Genomic DNA, 19,729 nt, shown 5'->3' with positions numbered 1-19,729 from the left:
ATTTCTTTTTATTTCATTTTCTTACCATATATTATTATCAATAAAGTAGACAAACAAAATGTAAAAGAAATATTATAACCCCAGTTGTAAAGTTCTCATTCTACCCCACTCCTAACAGGACGTCAATCATGTCGTGTTTATAGATTGTATCGTGGAACCAAACATTACTCATATTAATATGTGTCAAAGATATTAGTTTTAACCTAAACACACTTAAAAATGAGTTACCCGGACACAACTTAATTAACTCATTTCCAGGGTTGGACCCATGCAAGGGCGAGGTTGACTACCCGTCTAGGTACTTTTTTTTTCTGGTGACTCTAAGAATCATGAGAAAAATTATTCCTTAAAAATAAAACTTAATATAAAGAACTTACGAAAACTCAACCCAAACATAATATTTTTTTAAAAAATTCTCATTTCTTTTATTATAAAGTTATGTTCCTTAAAAAAAAGTCAATCGCGATATTTGACATATTATATGTAATATAACAATATCATTGTACTACATACATGTAATTTAACACTATTATATACATATAATACAATAATATTACATATATGTAACACAACAATATTACATGTATGTAAGATCATGATTGACATTTTTTCTATTTTCATTTTTAATTTTAATAAAGAATAATAACATATAAGAATGACGAAAAATATATGTTTAATTTAAGTTTTCGCAAGTTTTTAATTAGCTCTTGAGTTATCTCTTGAACCTTCCTCTATACATATATTAAAGAAAGTAAAAGCGAAAAACTTATTGAGCCCTATATATATAACATTAAGACCTCAAAACTTATATTATGATTTTGCTTTGTTTATTGTTATAATGTTAATCGTCGCTTAAAGAAACCAGTTTATATAATTCATCTTTTTTTCAGGTTCGTATAGGGCACTTGAATCCTCGACTCAACTCTACTCATTTCCATAAACGACTCAAATAGTTGACTAATTGTAATGAGTAAAATCAAGTCGTAAGCATGTTAACCGTTTTAGTTGATTATAATTAATGGGTTGGCGGGGCATGTTAATCAAACAATATAACAGGTCAATTTGAGCATAACCTATATAATTTATGCAGGTTAAACCGTGCAAAGCACGATTACTAAACATATTTGACATGACAAACCAAAGTCTAATTATATGTATGTTGTGTTGATGTCATATAAAAATTACGATAAAAAATGTGTATTGGTTTTTAATAATCTCAACTATCATCTTTTGGTCGTTGTCGTTCTCAACTAACAAATTGGTTGATAAACATTTGTTTCCAGTAGTCTGCGACTAACAGAATGCTAATGCCGTTAGTTGCAGCCCGCCAGAAAACTCACATTTTTTTTTCTGGAAACTCAACATTTTCGTTTAAAAAATCTTTGTAGCGTTAGATCAGACTTTTAGAAACCTTTTTCTAGTAAAATCCCTAATTATTGAGGTCGTTGGAACCCTAGAAACTTCATTGGAATCGGTTGGTGGTGATCAAGTGGTGGTGTTTGGTTGGTGGTGAGTCAGTTGGTGGTGGTGTTGTTGTTTGGCTAGTGTTCAGGTTGAGTTTCCTGGCAAAAAACGTGAATTTTCCGGTCAAAAGCATTGTTCCGGTGATATGCAACCAACGCCGTCAACATCTATTAATCGCAAACCATTGGTAAAAATATAATAAAAGATGGGATCGTTATCAGCAAATTCATTAGTTAGAACCGACAACGACCAAAAAATTATGATAATTAAGATTAATAAAAACAAATAATAAAAATGAATGAATGAAAAAAACTTGCACACTCAAAAGACAACCTACCATGGATTACATAAAACTAATTTTACGAAAAGAACAATCAAACAAAGATACACACTAAACCATAACCCCTAAACCTTAAAACGTCTCTCACTAAAATAAAACATACCATATATGATTTAACCATAAATGGTTCCAAACAACATAATCATAAAACTTAATATCCGATGTATGATCCATAGTTTGACTAGGAATCTTGTCATGTTTAACCGGATTACCTTTCCCACCAAGCAACCTAGCCGGGTTTCCAACAGCAGTAGTTCTAGCCGGCACATCCTTCACCACGACCGACCCCGCCCCAATCTTCGCCCCTTCACCAATCCTAACATTCCCCAAAACACAAGTCCCCGCCCCTATTAAAACCCCATCACCCACTTTCGGGTGGCGGTCCCCACCACTCTTTCCCGTGCCACCCAATGTCACATTATGCAAAATAGACACATTGTCCCCCACTACCGCGGTCTCCCCAATCACAACTCCCGTTGCATGATCAAGCAACAACCCGCTTCCGATTTTCGCTCCTGGATGGATATCCAGAGCGAAAACCTCGGAAACGCGGTTTTGGATCAAAACAGCCAAGATTCTTCGGTCTTGTCTCCATAGTTTGTGGGCCACCCTATAAGCCTGACAAGCTAGAAACCCCTTGAAGTGTAGGAAACAGTGAACATAACTAATACAAGCTGGGTCTCTTTCTTTAACAGCTTTTAGATCTTCTTTAACCGCTTTAATGATTTCTTGATCGCCTGTGAGCAACCCCATGAAAAGATCATCTAGGGTGGCACTTGGGAGGCTTGAGTTACATAGCTTTATGGATAGAATATGAGATAGAGCACTTTCAATGGTGTTATGAGATAAGATTGAAGTGAAATAGTAGTTTGATAATATGGGTTCTTGGTCAAGATTAGATCTTGCTTCATCTTTCATGGTTAACCACACATCATCATCTTCATCAAGATTATTAAAAGATTCATGTTTAGGGGTTGATTCTGTGTGAATCTTGGAGATGGGTGTGAAGGAAGTTTGATAAAGATTGTTGGATTTGGTAGTTTTGATGGGTTCAAGAACTTGTGGTGTTGGTGATTCATTGTGTTGTTTGGGTGAATGAATTAGAAGTGTTTGTGGGTTTGATGAAGCAAAAATTTTGTGTGATTGAGAATGGAGATGATGGTTGAAGACAGAAGTCAAAATTGACACCTTTTTAGTCTTCATGGAGTACTAGAAAAAAGTTAAGAATTAGAACAAATAAAAGATGATTTTATTTGTACCCACTTGTAAAGTTGTGGTGGTGGGGGTGAGGGGTTGTCGGCATGTGAAAGTAGTGTTTTATAGAAAACTAGTAATAGAAAACGTTAATTTGTTTAAATTACTTTCATGGTTAACATCACATTTTAGAAAAATTCACTTTAAATGATTTAAATAAAAAAGGAAGAATATTAATGATAAATATATGAGATAATAACTATCATTAATATAGTAGCATTAGTTAATATTGTGTTATTAATGTCATGGCTGTCAAAAGTCAAAAACAGTAGGAAAATAAAGTTTAGTGTATGCCTCAGAATATATGTTATGGTTTGGTTAATTAAAACGTTACATAAACAACATGTTATTGTCAAGTAGTAGAAAGTGGGGTTTACTAACTTATTCTGAAAAAAACAAGTGTAATTGAGATTTGAGAGGATAGCTAATCAAAATATTTTATTTTGGTACTGATGGGGCAAGTGAGTCCCCCCCTACCCACCCACCCCCAACACACACCTTCACATGCCATAACATTTGGTGATATTAGGGGTGGATGTGATGAAATTTCTCATCACACACCCCACCCAATCAAATGGTGCCACATCACCAACCCAAATCCATCATATGTGATGGATTTTTACTAGGGGTGGTGGTGTGGTGTGATGGTGGTGTGGCTCCTTCCCCCAACGATCATTTTTCTTAGAAAACATCCATCACTTGCGAGATGACCATCACTCAACCCACCCATCACTTGCGTGATAAACCACCGGCGGCGGTGTGGGGTGAAGCCATCACGCGTGATGGGCCTTCCTCACACGGTGCCCCGGGTGGCCTTAGGTGATGTAGAAATGATTAGTAATGTTCTTTTAACAACACATTATTGTACATTTGAGATCATCTTTGCAAATTGATCATCTTTAGATTCGAAGAACAAAACGTGATGACCCGTCCATCCTAGAAGGAAACCCATAACAGGGAAAAACCCCTGGCTCAACCCAGCCCACCCAGGAGGAAACCCACAATGACGGGTTCTTCCTTGATCCTATTTTCGAGTGAGTTAGACGTAGATTATTAAATTAGTATGGACGATTGGTATTTTATCTCATAAAAACTCAATCAGTATTGATGGTAGTCACAAATAGTGTTAAAAAATAAATGAATATGTTATGAATCATTAATGATGGATGGTTAAAAGTTAAACCAAAAATATATGAGAGGAAACATCTAATGGTAGCATTAATTAATAGGGATTGTATCATTAATGCTTGGGCAGTCAAAAAATAAAAACTGCAGGAAAATAAAGTTACACCATATACATTATTAGGTGATGTATAAATGAATAATAATGTATTTTTAACAGCAAACAATCAGACATTTGGGATCATTCTTGCATATAAAGAGATTACTTTTCGCTCGAAGAATAGAGTATGGAGACGTGGCCCACCTCATGAGAAAATTCATAAAACGAAAAACATCTGGCTTAACCCAGACAGAACACTTTAGGAAAGTAATAGGGCATATCAATTGGCCTTTGATAAATGAATAGTGAATCAAAGTGTTGCCACCAACATTTCTTTTTATGTTTGGGGTATTTTTATCAGTTCAGATTGTGAGTTATTCAGTTTGGTTTATTTGTATTCAAGATTTTTTCAGTTGAAACGAAAATGAAAACCAAACTTAATTTAGGTAGCTCAAAATGGAACCTAGATAATTCGAATAACCTCTTTTATTCTTGTATGTTTTTAGCTTTATTTATTACTGATTGTGTTAGGCTAGGTAAGACCGACTGAAACTGTAAATGAATTGGGCTAAATAAAAATTTAAATAACAGTTATTTGCTAAGCGTATATTTGGGTTATTCGGGTCATTTGATCTGAAATGAATTCATAATTTTGAAGACAGAGAGTCAGAAACCTAGTTATTGATTTTGCTTCGAATTAAAATCGAATTTGTAATTTGGTTTTGTTTAATCAGTTTTGGTTCGTTTTTTTTTGGTTTTACTGGTTTCAAACCGAATACTGAACACTATGTTTAAATTTGCTTATATGTCACATTAATAACAATATGTGTAACATTTGTACGCTTCTCGTAGCTCTTGACTTCAAATTTGGTTATGAATTAAACATCCTTGTAATATGTTTTTTCCAATAATTATTTGAGTACAGATGGCCGTTCAACTAAGAATCAAAAGTAGAGGATTGTAAGAACACTATAATATGCACTTGTATCTTTTTACATTAAGTGTGATACATAATGTGGTTGTCTAACCATCTACTTTACTGTTTGATTAAATCATCTATGGACCATGTACAAATGTTTTATACGTTTCTAACACTTTTCAATATGAAGTTGGTTCTAAAAATATCTCGTCTATCCGAATATAAGTATATTTAGAAAAACATAACTTATTCATATTGCTTAATATCAATTAAAGGCGGTACAACTAGAGGGCCAAAAATTAGGTAACGAGACTATCCAAGGTTTTTAAGTATGTAACATTAAACTATATGTTGAAATGAGTTGGGTCGAAATTTGTTTTATTCCTTTTTTATTTTAAATAAATAAATAAATAAATAAATAAATATAACTATTATCGTAAAGTTTTAATAATAAGTTAAAGATAATGACAATTATGTAGATGAAGCCATGAATGATTGTTTGAATGATAATCAATTAATCATCTAATGGTGCAACTTAATCTCTATGGATATTCCACGTGATATTCCCCTGTTTAAGAACATACATTTCCATACATTTCCATATTTATAAACAAATTCATTCAATCTAGGATTCACGGTTCGGTTTTGGTTGACTTTAGGTAAACTCAAACCGGAGTAAAAGGTTTGTAAGAATTTGCAAAGCATTTTGTTTCGGTTAACTTGGATTTTATAGAGGTAGGGTACTAAAAAGATCCAAATACCCTTAAGTACTATCCGCGGGTCAGTTGAGGGTCCTTCATGAAACACCCGCGGGACATATGGATCATCCGCTTAACCATCTAAGGAAGAAACATCCTTACGACACATGCGGAGGTATCCTGGCATCCTCAAGAGTCGTCCGCAAAACGAAATGTTCGTCCGCATAAATGACCAAGAGGTAAAACCCCGGGACAGCTGTCAGTAACTAATTACCTTTCAGAAGATTTATCAAGATGCTTTCTTGGGCAATACGTGATCTCTCGCCCAATGAATAAAGGACACCTGGCAGAGCTGTTATAACCATGTACATGGGCAGGGTTGTCTATCACCCTATCCCGTGAAGACACGTGTCCAGGTTGTTATACATGCACATGCAACGTATAACTGAACCTATCATATGAGGACACGTGTCCAGGTGGTTACGAGAGCATCTTCTAAAAAGGACAGCTGGCCCAATCATATTCCCACACTCTTCGGCCATAAATACCCTCTCAACCATCATGAGGTATTCATTCACTCTCACTGTACTCTCACTATTTACTTAAGTACTTTATCTTCGTCGGAATTGTACTTATTCTCACGCTGGAGGGTGGTTACGGGAAGACCCCCCTCTTGTCCTTCCCGTAACGAGCTCACGGTGTCTGTTTTGCAGGTTCACGTCACTGGAATTTGGGAATTGTGTTCATATCGTATTGGTCATTATCCGTATCCTACCATGTGAACTCATTGGATCTAGGACCCGTCAAGGGGAGTAGATCCGTGTTTCTTCATTGGCGCCATCTGTGTTTTTGTTAGAACAGCAAGAAATTTTCCCGTTCGTTTTACGATATGAATCAGTTACCTGAAGGGCCGACGGGGAACCATGTGCAGTCTTCACGTGATTTCAATCTAGAAACACGTGAAGGAGCAACATCTGTTTTTGCTCGAATCACGACTCCTACTGCACGAACCGATGCCGTAAACCCTGGAGGTTTTACCTTAGGTGGTTCGACGGCTCCGGGACATTTCACTCCACTAGTAGGTGCTACTCCGGTAGACACAGGAAATGTCATTACACCAACTGGTCCTACCCCTAATGACCTGGGACATGTTACAGCCCAGGAGGTTCCAATCTGGGAGACATGGAACGAATTATGAGGGATGCCCACCGAACTCATTCGGGGTTAGGCCTGGAAGAAGATTCTGGTGATTCTAATCCGAGAAGAACTCGTCATCATAGCTCCAGATCCGAAGGACTTTTGTCTCCGGACGAATGGCTTCGCATTCAACAAGATAATTTGAAAGCTGAGTATGAACGTAGGGTGCGAAACGAGGCGCTTTCACGCTCGTACCCTGACGTATGACGATTCTCCTAGGAGATCTGTTTCTCCTCCCATAAGGGGAAGCCACATTCAATACAATCAGCCAATGGAGCAAAATTGGGGCAAGATGTGAAGATTGCGTCCTCGCCCTCAAATAGATATGCGGGTACCATCTTATGAGGACGAGCTGGACGGACATGATTCAACGTATCGTCCTGAGGGCAGTTATTACAGCGGGACTAGCCGACTCCCTTCATATGGAGGGGCTAGTTACCCGCGACCAGTTCTCCGTCATGCGGAGTATTACAGTAATGACGAGCACTATTTTTCTAAACCATATCATCCAGAATCCTTTGCGGAGAAATCAAAGTTTATTTCAAGCATCGCGACAGCTCCATTTCTAATAAATGCAAAGATTCCAACATCTGTTGGAACATATAATGGAATGACAGATCCCAGCGACCATTTGCTGAGATTTATGGCAGTTGGAGGAGTCAGTGGTTGGACTCTTCCATATTGGTGCCACATGTTCGCATTAACATTCACGGGAGCTGCGCGGGAATGGTTTGAAAAGTTACCAGGCGGACAGATTAAAAGTTGGAATGACTTTGTAGCAAAATTTTCTCAGCATTTCAGCCAACAAATGAAACATACTCGCGAAGGCGAAATAATGAGTCTATCGAAGACTTCATTACTCGTTTTAATAACGAGAGCCTTAACATCGGTGGGGTTAGTGAGGATATGTTGAGAGGAGTATTCCGCAAGAACGTTCATAGTGACGCTTTGATCCTCACTTTCACAGGAAGATACGGGATGCCCGAGTCTTGGGACGAAATCATGAAGGCAGCCAATTTATTTGCAAGAACTGAAAAAACTTTGTGTTCTAGTAGTCAAAAGCAATTACCAAGGGTCGAGTTCCAAACTCCGAGGCCAAATAGGCAAGCTAAGGGAACAATTTGGTCGAGACTACAGCCAACTTCGGAACCACCAAAGCAATTCGATGCAAGATCCCTGATTGGCAATAAGAGCAAGCATAATTTTTCAGCCCGATCCTCCAACAACTGGACTCCATTATCAAAGACTCCCTCAGAAATTCTCACTACCGAGAATTTGACCTTCCGGATACCTCAGCCAATACCGAGGAAGTCATTCCTTGATAACAAAAACATTGCTCGTATCACAATGATATTGGACATAACACAAACGAATGCGTGGCCCTCAAGAATGAAATTGAAGCAGCTGTTAAAAATGGCAAACTTGATCTTTTGGCCAAAAGGCAAGTGAAGGATTTGAATGTTCACATGATTCAGGGTGGATATCGGGTTGGAGGAAAAAGAAGAGAGTATTTAGATGAGGACTGGAAAAACGAGCCTATGATCTTTCCTCGAGTCAAAGGAGGACCATGTAAAAAAAATCCATTAATAATTACCGCTCTTTTCGGTCACTACCGGTCGCAATATGTGCTCTTCGACACTGCCAGTACATCTGACATTATGTACGAACAGTGTTTCTGAGGACGACAAAAGAGCGACTGAAACCAATTCATTCACCCGTATCTGGTTTCGGTGGTGAAGTGATGCACCCAAGGGGCGTAATATCTTTTCCGCTCACACTCAGTGACGGAGTTCATTCAAGAACCGAGAAAGTTGAATTTTTGGTCCTACCAACAACTTCTAAACATGACGTCATTTTGGGACGAGAGGCGATTGGTGACTTCAACGCTCATCCGTCCACAACCCACGGTGCAGTAGGGGTTCCAACCCGCACCGGAGTGGCAATAACTCATGTCAAAAGGCATTGTTTCGTGACTGAGAGCTCAAAGCCAAGTAAAGTTCCAAAACAGACTCAGAGGACTGAACCGGAAAAGTGGGTCTTAAACAAAATGTTTCCCGACCAAACAATAGTGATCGGACCAGCTGTCTCTGAGATAGTAAGAACTTTCTTGAAGCAACTGTTGACGAAGAATGATATAATGCTAAATTTTTATGTTTCCCGTGTATATTCTATTTAATATGTTAATAGTTTTTGTTCGTTTTTAATCGAGATTTGTATACTACTAACATTTTTATGTTTCGTAGGTTCCGGGATTTGATCGTGATGAAAAATGGCGAAAAACAAGCCGAAACGGAGACCCGGAACGCGTTAGGAAGGAGTCAAAACAGAGAACCGGTCAGACCGGAGGTCTGACCGCCCCCCTTGGTGGAGCACGCCGCGCCGCGCGACCGGGGAGACCAAGGCCCTCGCGCGGCACCTAGGCAAGATTTAATTTGTTTTTGCTCCGAGTTGGGCCTTGTTGTGGGTATTTAAACATCTTAAACTTAAACTTGAACATAACCTGAAGCCACCAGCCGATTTTAAGAGTTCTTGGAGCTATCTTACGAGTTTCGTGGTGATTTTGAAGGTAAGAGGACAGCCGGTGAAAAGCTACACGTTCATGTTTGAAGTTTTACGGGTTTTATCATCCTTGATTCTTCGTTCTTTAGATTTTCACCATGCTTTCAGTTTTAATTGTTTTGTTTGATTTAGGCTTTAAGATGCTAGGTTAAATTCCATAAACTACCTAGGTCGTGATGAACCATTGTTCGGTTTGATTTTGTTTGGGATTGTGTTTCGTTATGGGTTTTATGTTTTAAGTAAACTGTTGAGCTTCATTTAATTAATGTATGATTGCTTGGTTTTGTTTACTTGGAATTATTGTTTCACATTGCCCTTGTTGATTGTTTCAAAGGATAGGGTTTTGTTAGGTCATTTACTGTGTGTTCTTGACTAGTTTGTGATTGATAACGATTAAAATGATAGAAACAATAAAACTGATTAAATAAATAAAAGTGAGCTGCTAGCTTAAAAAGTTGTAAAGTGATAGGTTATTGATAGATTTTTGCTTGTCGGGATTGCTAGATTTAGTTCTTCGTAAGGAGTCCGTCTATGCTTGATTGTTAGCTTAATCTATTAAATCAATTTAATCTGCTTTGCTATCTTTGATTTCCGCGCTGTAAGGTAGGATTTCGTTATAATGATACTTGAACATAATTTGTTAAATAACCGTAAGGAAGTTTAATTAATAAACTGTTGAGTCTTAAAACTTGTTAGAAATCCATAGGCGTCTTCTTGAAGTTCAAGGGTCTTGTTCGGGTTTTCTATAAAGGGTCTATTTTATGATCCCAGTTCCATAACGTGAGTTTTCCATTTAATTAATAACCGTAACTTTGGGGATTCTGGCCTGGGTAGTTATCTTTATCATCTTAATCAATCCAAGTTTTCTTAATTGTTTTCTTTAGTTAAATTAATTAGGTTAATTTTTTATATTAAATTAATTAATTAAATAGTAATGATTATGTTTTATTATTATATTAATTAGGGTTAAGTTTTAATATTTTATGTAAGGCCCCGTTACCGGTGCCTCACATTTGGACGTTGGATTTACTCATTCACATAGTTCTAGTCATCAGAGTTAATAAAAATATTCGCGGAATATAAAAACTTCAACCATAATATATTACATAACTTCCAAATCTCGTTTTACCAAACATTCATAGTCATTAAAAAAATGAAACATAGTCTTTAGATCATCATAACATTTCCTTGAGATGCCAGTATCTTCAATTCCATGCCATGTGTCCTCATCAAGCGAGCTGCCTCATTCTACTCACCTGCGTGCATACTAAAAGTCAGCTACGCTGAGTGAGTTCTAGTTAATCATACAACATACAATGCATTCGTTACTATATACTTCATATTCTCATGCCTCATTCAAAGTATATATATATACTTACCTTTATACTTTATTCAAATTTCTACTTTATATTGTTTTATTCTGCCTCGGATATTATTAGGGCTCGGTCCCTTTTTTCTGCCTTGAGTATTATTAGGGCTCAGTCCCTCTCTGCCTTGAGTATTATTAGGGCTCAGTCCCTCTCTGCCTTGAGTATTATTAGGGCTCAGTCCCTTTCTACCTTGAGTATTATTAGGGCTCAGTCCCTTTCTTCTGTACCTGACTATCTCTTACATTCATTCATAACATACGTACATGTCATTCACACATTATACCCAACATTATATCCATAATCATAACTTGACAATACGTGCAATATCCGAAGATCGTTCACGTACTGACAAGCAATCAATCATATCTTTCACATCATTCACATAAGGCATACACTTATCACTTAGGATAAGCGTATTAACAATTCACATCGAGTATGCACACAACCCCGAAAACATAACAAGGAATGGGGCTAGAACTCATGTAAGGCCCCGTTACCGGTAGCCCTACTTTCGTGTTGGATTTACTCATAAACGCAGTTCTAAATATCAGAGTTAATTAAAACATTCGCGGAATATAAAAGCTTTCATAAAACATTTCGTAACAAAACACGTCTTGTCTTAAAACATCATTTTGTCTTTCAAAATAAACGAAACATTAAACTTAAACGTCTTGAGTCTTCCGATGCCAGCCTCTTATTCAGTGCCACGTGCCTCCTCAAGCGAGCTGCCTCATCCTACTCACCTGCGTGCATACTAAAAGTCAGCTACGCTGAGTGAGTTCTAGTTAATCATACACTATACAATACACAAAAACTTATTTTCTTTCATTCATACTTTCATACTTTCATACTTTCTTTTGTATTAACTTACTTTCATATCTTACGTTATAAAGAGCATTACGCCCTACCCTCCTCGAGTATTATTAGGGCTCGGTACCCTCTTCCTCGAGTATTATTAGGGCTCGGTACCCTCCTTCCTCGAGTATTATTAGGGCTCGGTACCCTCCTTCCTCGAGTATTATTAGGGCTCGGTACCCTCATTCCTCGAGTATTATTAGGGCTCGATACCCTCTTTCCTCGAATATTAGTAGGGTTCGGTTCCCTAGTTCTCGAATATTAGTAGGGTTCGATTCCCTCTTCGTTACCATACAACCATCCTTTCCTTCTTTTGTTAACTTTATCACATTCATACACATAAGCATACATATCATACTTACCTTATACTTAGCGTTACAACCTGACAGTACGTGCAATATCCAAAGATCGTTCACGTACCGTCAAGCCATCATTCATACATATCACATCATTCACATAAGGCATACACTTATCTTTTAGGATAAGCGTATTAACAAACATATCGAGTATGCACACAGCCCGAAAACATAACACAAAATTGGGGCTAGAAACTCACCTGAACACGGTTACGTTCACCGTTAATCGTAATCCCTTTCTTCAGTTGTGCACGGCTGACTGTATAACAAGTATACATATCAATTAACTATCACTACTCATATCATCTTTCTAGTCTTAACTACTACCCACAACGAACGGGGGTCCGGGGGCAGCGCCCCTGGCAGCGGGGTCTAGGGGCGGCAGCCCCTAGCAGGGTCCAAGGGACAGAGCCCCTGGCGGGGGTCGAGCTGCCAGGTCAGCTTGGAAAAATTTTATTTACATTAACTGTCTTAACACATTTTCCATTAGGTTTTTAATTTATTTTCTAAGCGAACTTAACTTTAGGCGAAGTTAAACCTTAGGCGAACTTAGCTTTAGGCGAAGTTGTCATCAGGCGAACTTAGCTTTAGCCGAAGTTGTCATCAGGCGAACTTAGCTTTAGGCGAAGTTAACCTTAGGCGAACTTAGCTTTAGGCGAAGTTGTCATCCGGCGAACTTAGCTTTAGGCGAAGTTTTCATCAGGCGAACTTAGCTTTAGGCGAAGTTGTCATCAGGCGAACTTAGCTTTGCAGGCGAAGTTCATCAGGCGAACTTAGCTTGCAGGCGAAGTTGTCGGCTGCAGGTACTGTTCGTTCTTAAATCCTTCGTTTCTTAACCAAATAACTCGATTTAGGTATCCACGGAATCGTCTGACCAGCGCCTACAAACCCCAACCATCAAATCGACCTAACATCGATGTTTAAAGGGTGCGCTTTAGGCATATAGGTTACGGGTTCTTTTATCAATCGATTAACCCATCAAATCATAACCATTTTCAGTAAGTTTAGCTTTGTTGGATTCGTTTTTACCATACAAACACAGATCTATCATTTCTATACTAATCCAAACCTAAACGAACAAGTTCTCGATATAAACGTACCGTAAATGAGTCGAACTACGAACACGAGCTGGTCTTGCTGCTTTAGTTCGTCACGACGATCTAGCACCAACAAGCTCGGGTCCTCGTCTTTGGATCTTGGTTCGGGTCGTGTGTGTTTTGGAGTGTGTTAGAGAATAAGATGGAAATGAATGATGGTTTAGGGTTTAGGGGATATTTATATCCCTTAAAGCCCATGGACCTAAGGCCCATTCTCATTTAACCCATCTCAATTAATCTAAGTCCATGATCCGTTCTTTACTCGACATTAATTAATTAATAACGCGAAATCACTAAACGTAACTTTCTTTATTCAACATTATAAATTTTAGGATGTTACAAGTCTTCCCTCCTTAAAGAGATTTCGTCCCCGAAACCTAACTATTACATAAACAGACTAGGGTAAAACTTGCGTATCTCATCCTCGGCCTCCCAAGTAGCATCTGATCCTTTGCGGTGTTTCCATATCACTTTTACCAAAGGTATAATCTTGTGACGAAGCTGCTTCTCCTTGCGGTCAACGATCTCTATCGGTTGCTCGATGTAGTTCAATTGTTCATCAACCTCAATGTCCATCAATGGCACGTGAGACGTGTCATCAGCTAGACACTTCCTCAGATGAGAAACATGGATGGTTGAATGAATTCCTTCTAACTCATCCGGTAAATCCAGTTTATAAGCTACTTCACCCACACGATTTACAATCTTGAACGGTCCAATGTACCTCGGACTCAACTTTCCTCTTTTCCTAAAACGGATAATCCCCTTCCAAGGCGAGACCTTGAGCATCACATAGTCACCAACGTTAAACTCAATTGGTCGTCGCCGCTTATCTGCATAAGACTTTTGTCTGTCCTGAGCGGCTTTCATTCTTGCTTTGATCTGATCGAACTTTGAAGACGTTTCTTGAACCACTTCTAGGCTTCCCATTTCTTTCTGACCAATCTCACCCCAACACACCGGAGTTCTACATCGTCTACCGTAAAGCATCTCAAACGGTGGCATACCAATACTTGAATGGTAACTGTTGTTATAGGAGAACTCGGCCAGATGCAGATGATCATCCCAACTTCCACCAAAATCTAAAACACAAGCACGTAGCATATCCTCAAGGGTTTGGATCGTCCTTTCAGACTGTCCATCGGTTTGAGGATGATACGCCGTACCGATGTTCAACCTCGTCCCCATAGCTTCATGGAATTTCTTCCAGAACCTAGAAGTAAACCGTGTATCTCTATCAGACACGATTGATAACGGTACTCCATGCTTAGCCACAACCTCTTTAATGAACAAGTTTGCTAATGTTTCTGACGAGATAGCCTCTCGTATGGGCAGAAAGTGAACACTCTTGGTCAAACGGTCCACAATCACCCAGATGGTATCATGTTGCTTAGCTGTACGAGGTAGCTTAGTTATGAAATCCATGGTGATGTGTTCCCATTTCCACTCAGGTATCTCTAGCGGTTGCATCTTCCCATAAGGCTTTTGGTGTTCGGCTTTGACTTGTAAGCAAGTTAAGCACTTACTAACATAATCCACTACATCATTCTTCATTCCTGGCCACCAGTAATCTCTTTTCAAGTCTTGATACATCTTTGTAGCTCCAGGATGGATTGAGTACCTTGACTTATGAGCTTCATCTAAGATTCGACTTCTAAGATCACCATGGCGTGGGATCCACATACGGTCGAACCTAGTCTTAACTCCATGAGCGTTTTCCACCAACTCATCTTGCTGGCCTTAAATCCTTTCTTTCTTTACTAACCCTTCATATACTAACACCTTTGACTGCACCTTGATGATTTCTTCAAAAAGACTTGGGTTCATGATCAACTTGTAGGACTTCACTGTTGCAAGGACTTCCTCATTCTTACGACTTAGCGCATCAGCGACCACGTTAGCTTTACCGGGGTAATACTTAATCTCACAGTCGTAATCCTTTATCAATTCTAACCATCTTCTCTGCCTCATGTTCAATTCTTTCTGCTCGAAGAAGTACATTAAACTCTTATGATCTGTATAGATAGTACACTTAGTACCGTACAGATAATGCCTCCATATCTTAAGAGCATGCACTACAGCTGCTAACTCCAAATCATGCGTCGGATAAGTACTCTCATGGACCTTCAACTGTCTAGACGCGTAAGCTATCACCTTCCCTCGTTGCATCAACACGCAACCTAATCCTTGATGCGAGGCATCAGCACAAACAACGAAATCCTCGTCACCATCGGGTAGAGCAAGGATTGGAGCTTGCGTGAGTCTCTTCTTTAATTCTTCAAAGGCTTCTTCTTGAAACTTTCCCCAACTGAATACTATCGACTTTCGGGTCATACCGGTCAGCGGTGCGGCTATCTTGGAGAAACCTTCAATGAATCTCCTATAGTAGCCAGCTAACCCTAGGAAGCTTCGTATATCAGTCGGATTCTGCGGAGTCTTCCAATTCGTTATCGCTTCAATCTTAGCTGGGTCCACGGTAATCCCTTCAGGATTAATCACGTGACCTAAAAATTGCACTTCTCTTAACCAGAACGCGCACTTCGAAAACTTGGCATACAACTTCTCTTTCTTCAGAGTCTCCAATACCTCTCTCAGATGCTCAGCATGGTCAGACTCGTTCTTTGAATAAATCAATATATCGTCAATGAAGACGATAACCGACTTATCCAACATCGGCCGACACACCCTATTCATCATGTCCATAAATGCTGCAGGAGCATTTGTTAGACCGAATGACATTACGAGGAACTCGTAGTGTCCATACCGCGTTCGGAACGCTGTCTTAGGGATGTCTGCCTCCTTCACTTTCAGCTGATGGTAGCCTGATCTGAGATCTATTCGTGAGAACCAACTTGAACCTTGCAGTTGGTCAAACAGATCATCAATCCTTGGCAAAGGATATCTATTCTTTACCGTAAGCTTATTCAACTCACGATAGTCTATGCACATTCTCATACTTCCATCCTTCTTTTTCACGAACAATACTGGTGCGCCCCACGGGGAAACACTTGGTCTTATGAAACCTTTGTCGAGGAGTTCTTGCAGTTGGGACATCAATTCTTTCATCTCGGACGGTGCTAGACGGTAAGGTGCTTTTGCGATAGGTTGGGCTCCTGGTATTAACTCTATCCGAAATTCTATCTCTCGCTCCGGTGGCAACCCCGGAAGATCCTCAGGGAATACTTCTGGGTAGTCGCGCACAATAGGAACATCTTTCATTTCTTTCATCTCGGCCGTAGCGTTGACGACATACGCTAGGTAGGCACAACACCCTCGCCTTAGCAAACCCTCGGCTTTTATCATCGAAATGACATTAAGCCCAAAACTTTCCTTATCACCATAAACCGTCACCGCACTACCATCCAAGGACTTTAACCTTATTATCCTACTCTTACATACTATCTGAGCCTCAAACTCAGACAACCAATCCATCCCCAAAACCACATCGAACCCTCCTAAGGTCATAACATACAAGGTAACAGGGAACTCATGTCCCTCCAATTCTATCCTACAATCCTTAACCATTTTCATTATTTTAACCGAAGTGTCACTAGCGGTTTCTACTATAAGAGTCTCAGACACTCGGCAACATTTCATTTTAGCTAGTTTACTAAATGGTGTGGCTACGAAACTTTTGTTTGCGCCCGAATCAAATAATACAGTAACGGAAACACCGTTCACTAGAAACGTACCTGTGACAACATCCGGAATCTGCTTGGCTTGTTCTTGGGTCAGCATGTAGGCTCTAGTTCTTGGCCTAGCTTGATCAGCATCCTTCCTTCTACTACCTCCAGCTTCACTCTCGGTACACTCCCTAGCAAAATGACCTGTCTTACCACACTTGTAGCATGCAGGCTTAGAACTGCACTCATGAGCATAATGACCTGCCTTCCCACACTTGTAGCAAACATTCGACCCAAATCTACATTCTCAAGCATTTTGGCGATTTTAATACCCTTGTTATGGTTCGACATCACCCCCTACGTTCCCTAACCGTTTTCGTTCGTATATATATCCCGTATATACTATAAAGCTTGGACCTTTAAGGTAAAAACGTTCAATACTACGTAAACTTTAAAGGTCAAGAATATACCTTTTATACGTTCGGTGTGGTCGTGGTTTGCTTGGTTATCTCGTATATTGAAGATCTAATAATGGTCGGCTTGATTCTTGGTCTCGGATGTCTCTCTCTCTCTCTCGGCCGAATATGGTGTAGTGTATGTGTGTGTTTTTGAGTGTGTAGAGATTATGATGGAAATGAAATGAGGGTTTAGGGTTTTAGGTTGGTTTAGGGGATATTTATATCCCTTAAAGCCCATGGACCTAAGGACCATTCTCATTTAACCCATCTTAATTAATCTAAGTCCATGATCCGTTCTTTACTCGACATTAATTAATTAATAACGCGAAATCACTAAACGTAACTTTCTTTATTCAACATTATAAATTTTAGGATGTTACAACTCACCTGAATGCGGTTACGTTCACCGTTAATAGTTATTCCTTTCTTGAGCTGTGCACGGCTAACTGTATAATGATTACATGTATTAATTAACAATTACTACTCATATCGTATTTCTATCTAATCATAACCCTCAACGAACGGGGTCCGGGGGCAGCGCCCCTGGCAGCGGGGTCTAGGGGCGGCATCCCCTAGCAGGGTCCAAGGGGCAGAGCCCCTGGCTGGGGTCTAGCTGCCAAGTCAGTTTGGAAAAATTTTATTTCCATTAACTGTCGTAACACATTTTCTATTAGGATTTTAAATTATTATTTAATTCCCTAACTCAAAAGTTCAAGGGCTTATTTGTAATTAATTCATTATTTTCTAAGTTCAGGGACCATTCTGTCCTTTTGCTAAACTTCTAGTTCGTTACATTGCTCTTAACAAATTGACTTATCTTGGCGAACTGGTCCAAGTAGCGAATTGAACCCTTTAACGAAATGGTTATTAAACGAACTGGACCTTATAACGAATCAGTTCATGTAGCGAATCAGTCCATGTAATGAATTGGACTTTCTAATTCGTTATCTCAGTTAACGAATGGTCATAGCAAGTGGAAGTTAGTTCGTTATATTATCCTTAACGAATTTGAACACGAACTAAGTCTAGTTCGTTATCCATTCCTTAGCGAATCGTCATAACGAATTACCTCTAATTCGTTAACTCCCCGTTAACGAATTAGGGTTAGGTCAGAAAATGTCAGAAACATTCTCTGACGCCTAACCTCGTACCAAACTTTTCCGGCGTCGTCATCGCCGGAAAACCGCGTTTTTGCCGGAAAAACAAGATCTCACTCGTTTTTCCACCGTTTTCATCGTTTTTCGTCCTGTTTGATCCAGATCTGAGCTAGGGTGATCCCAAAGCTCATCTTAGGTTCGGTTTATACCCGATTTCACTCGGATCTCATGACATGATCAGTTTAACGGTTTCGGCTCATCATTTCGCGACTAAATCTAGAGGGTTTAAGCTCATACAACATCATACTATTATTACATTGGGTCGGTGTTCGATTTCCTTCTTGATTTCGGCTAAGATAAGGAGAGAACTAGAGAGAGAGCTTAAGTGTGTGTTTTGGTGGTGTATGAAATATGTGTAAATGAGGAACCAAATGGGAATTTATGACTTATATAATTATGGATCATGGGCTTAAGCCCATGGTCTTTTCTTCTTTCTTTTATAACCCAAGTCCATAACACATATCTATTTAACCCAACACTAGCCCGACTCATAATAACTCGTATTTTCATTTGTTAACCGAAACTAGAAAACGGGGTGTTAAATTTTATTATTAGTTTAATAATCAAGTAATCATTAGTTAATTATTATTTAGAGTTTTAACTATTAGTATTAAATTCCCCCTCAAATATTATTAATAAATACTCGTGTCCTGTAGTTGAGTCTTGTTTGCTAATTTCGTAATTTAAAGAGTCTCGTAGGTTCGATATCCAGACTTACTTAGTTGTACCAGAGTCGACCGGTTCACTTGCCGGTTAGTAGTTTAAGTTAAGTTTAAGAGTCTAGAATTACTACTTAGTGTCTAGATTAACATATTTTAGTTAATAAATTATTTGACTACTTTTATCACATCAAGGAACATGGACAATTTTGCTTGGCAGCCCGCGGACATGACCGGAGTCCCGCGGAGCATTGTGGAACACAAATTGAGGGTAAACCCATTTTTCACCCTAATTGGGCAGAAAAAGCGAAAATGGGCCCAGAACAGACAAAGGCAATGAACGAACAAGTGCAAGATCTCCTCCATGCTGGCATCATACGAGAAATAAAGTATCAGACGTGGGTAGCCAACCCAGTCATTGTTCCTAAAAGTAACGGAAAATGGAGATTGTGCATAGACTTTAAGGATCTGAACAAAGCATGCCCAAAAGACTGCTACCCA

At 39.1% G+C, this 19,729-nt stretch overlaps 1 pseudogene; it reads right to left on the bottom strand.

Annotated features, from left to right (window-relative positions):
* Positions 1–1,810: 1,810 nt before the first annotated feature.
* LOC143548148 (serine acetyltransferase 1, chloroplastic pseudogene) lies at positions 1,811–3,055 on the bottom strand (annotated as a pseudogene).
* Between the last annotated feature and the right edge of the window lie 16,674 nt (positions 3,056–19,729).

Source organism: Bidens hawaiensis, unplaced genomic scaffold (genome assembly GCF_021521415.1).
Source record: "Bidens hawaiensis isolate Kalapana, Puna unplaced genomic scaffold, B.hawaiensis_p1.1 tig00014913_1, whole genome shotgun sequence".
Classification (NCBI taxonomy): Eukaryota; Viridiplantae; Streptophyta; class Magnoliopsida; order Asterales; family Asteraceae; genus Bidens; species Bidens hawaiensis.
This window is presented reverse-complemented; position numbering and strand designations above follow the sequence as displayed.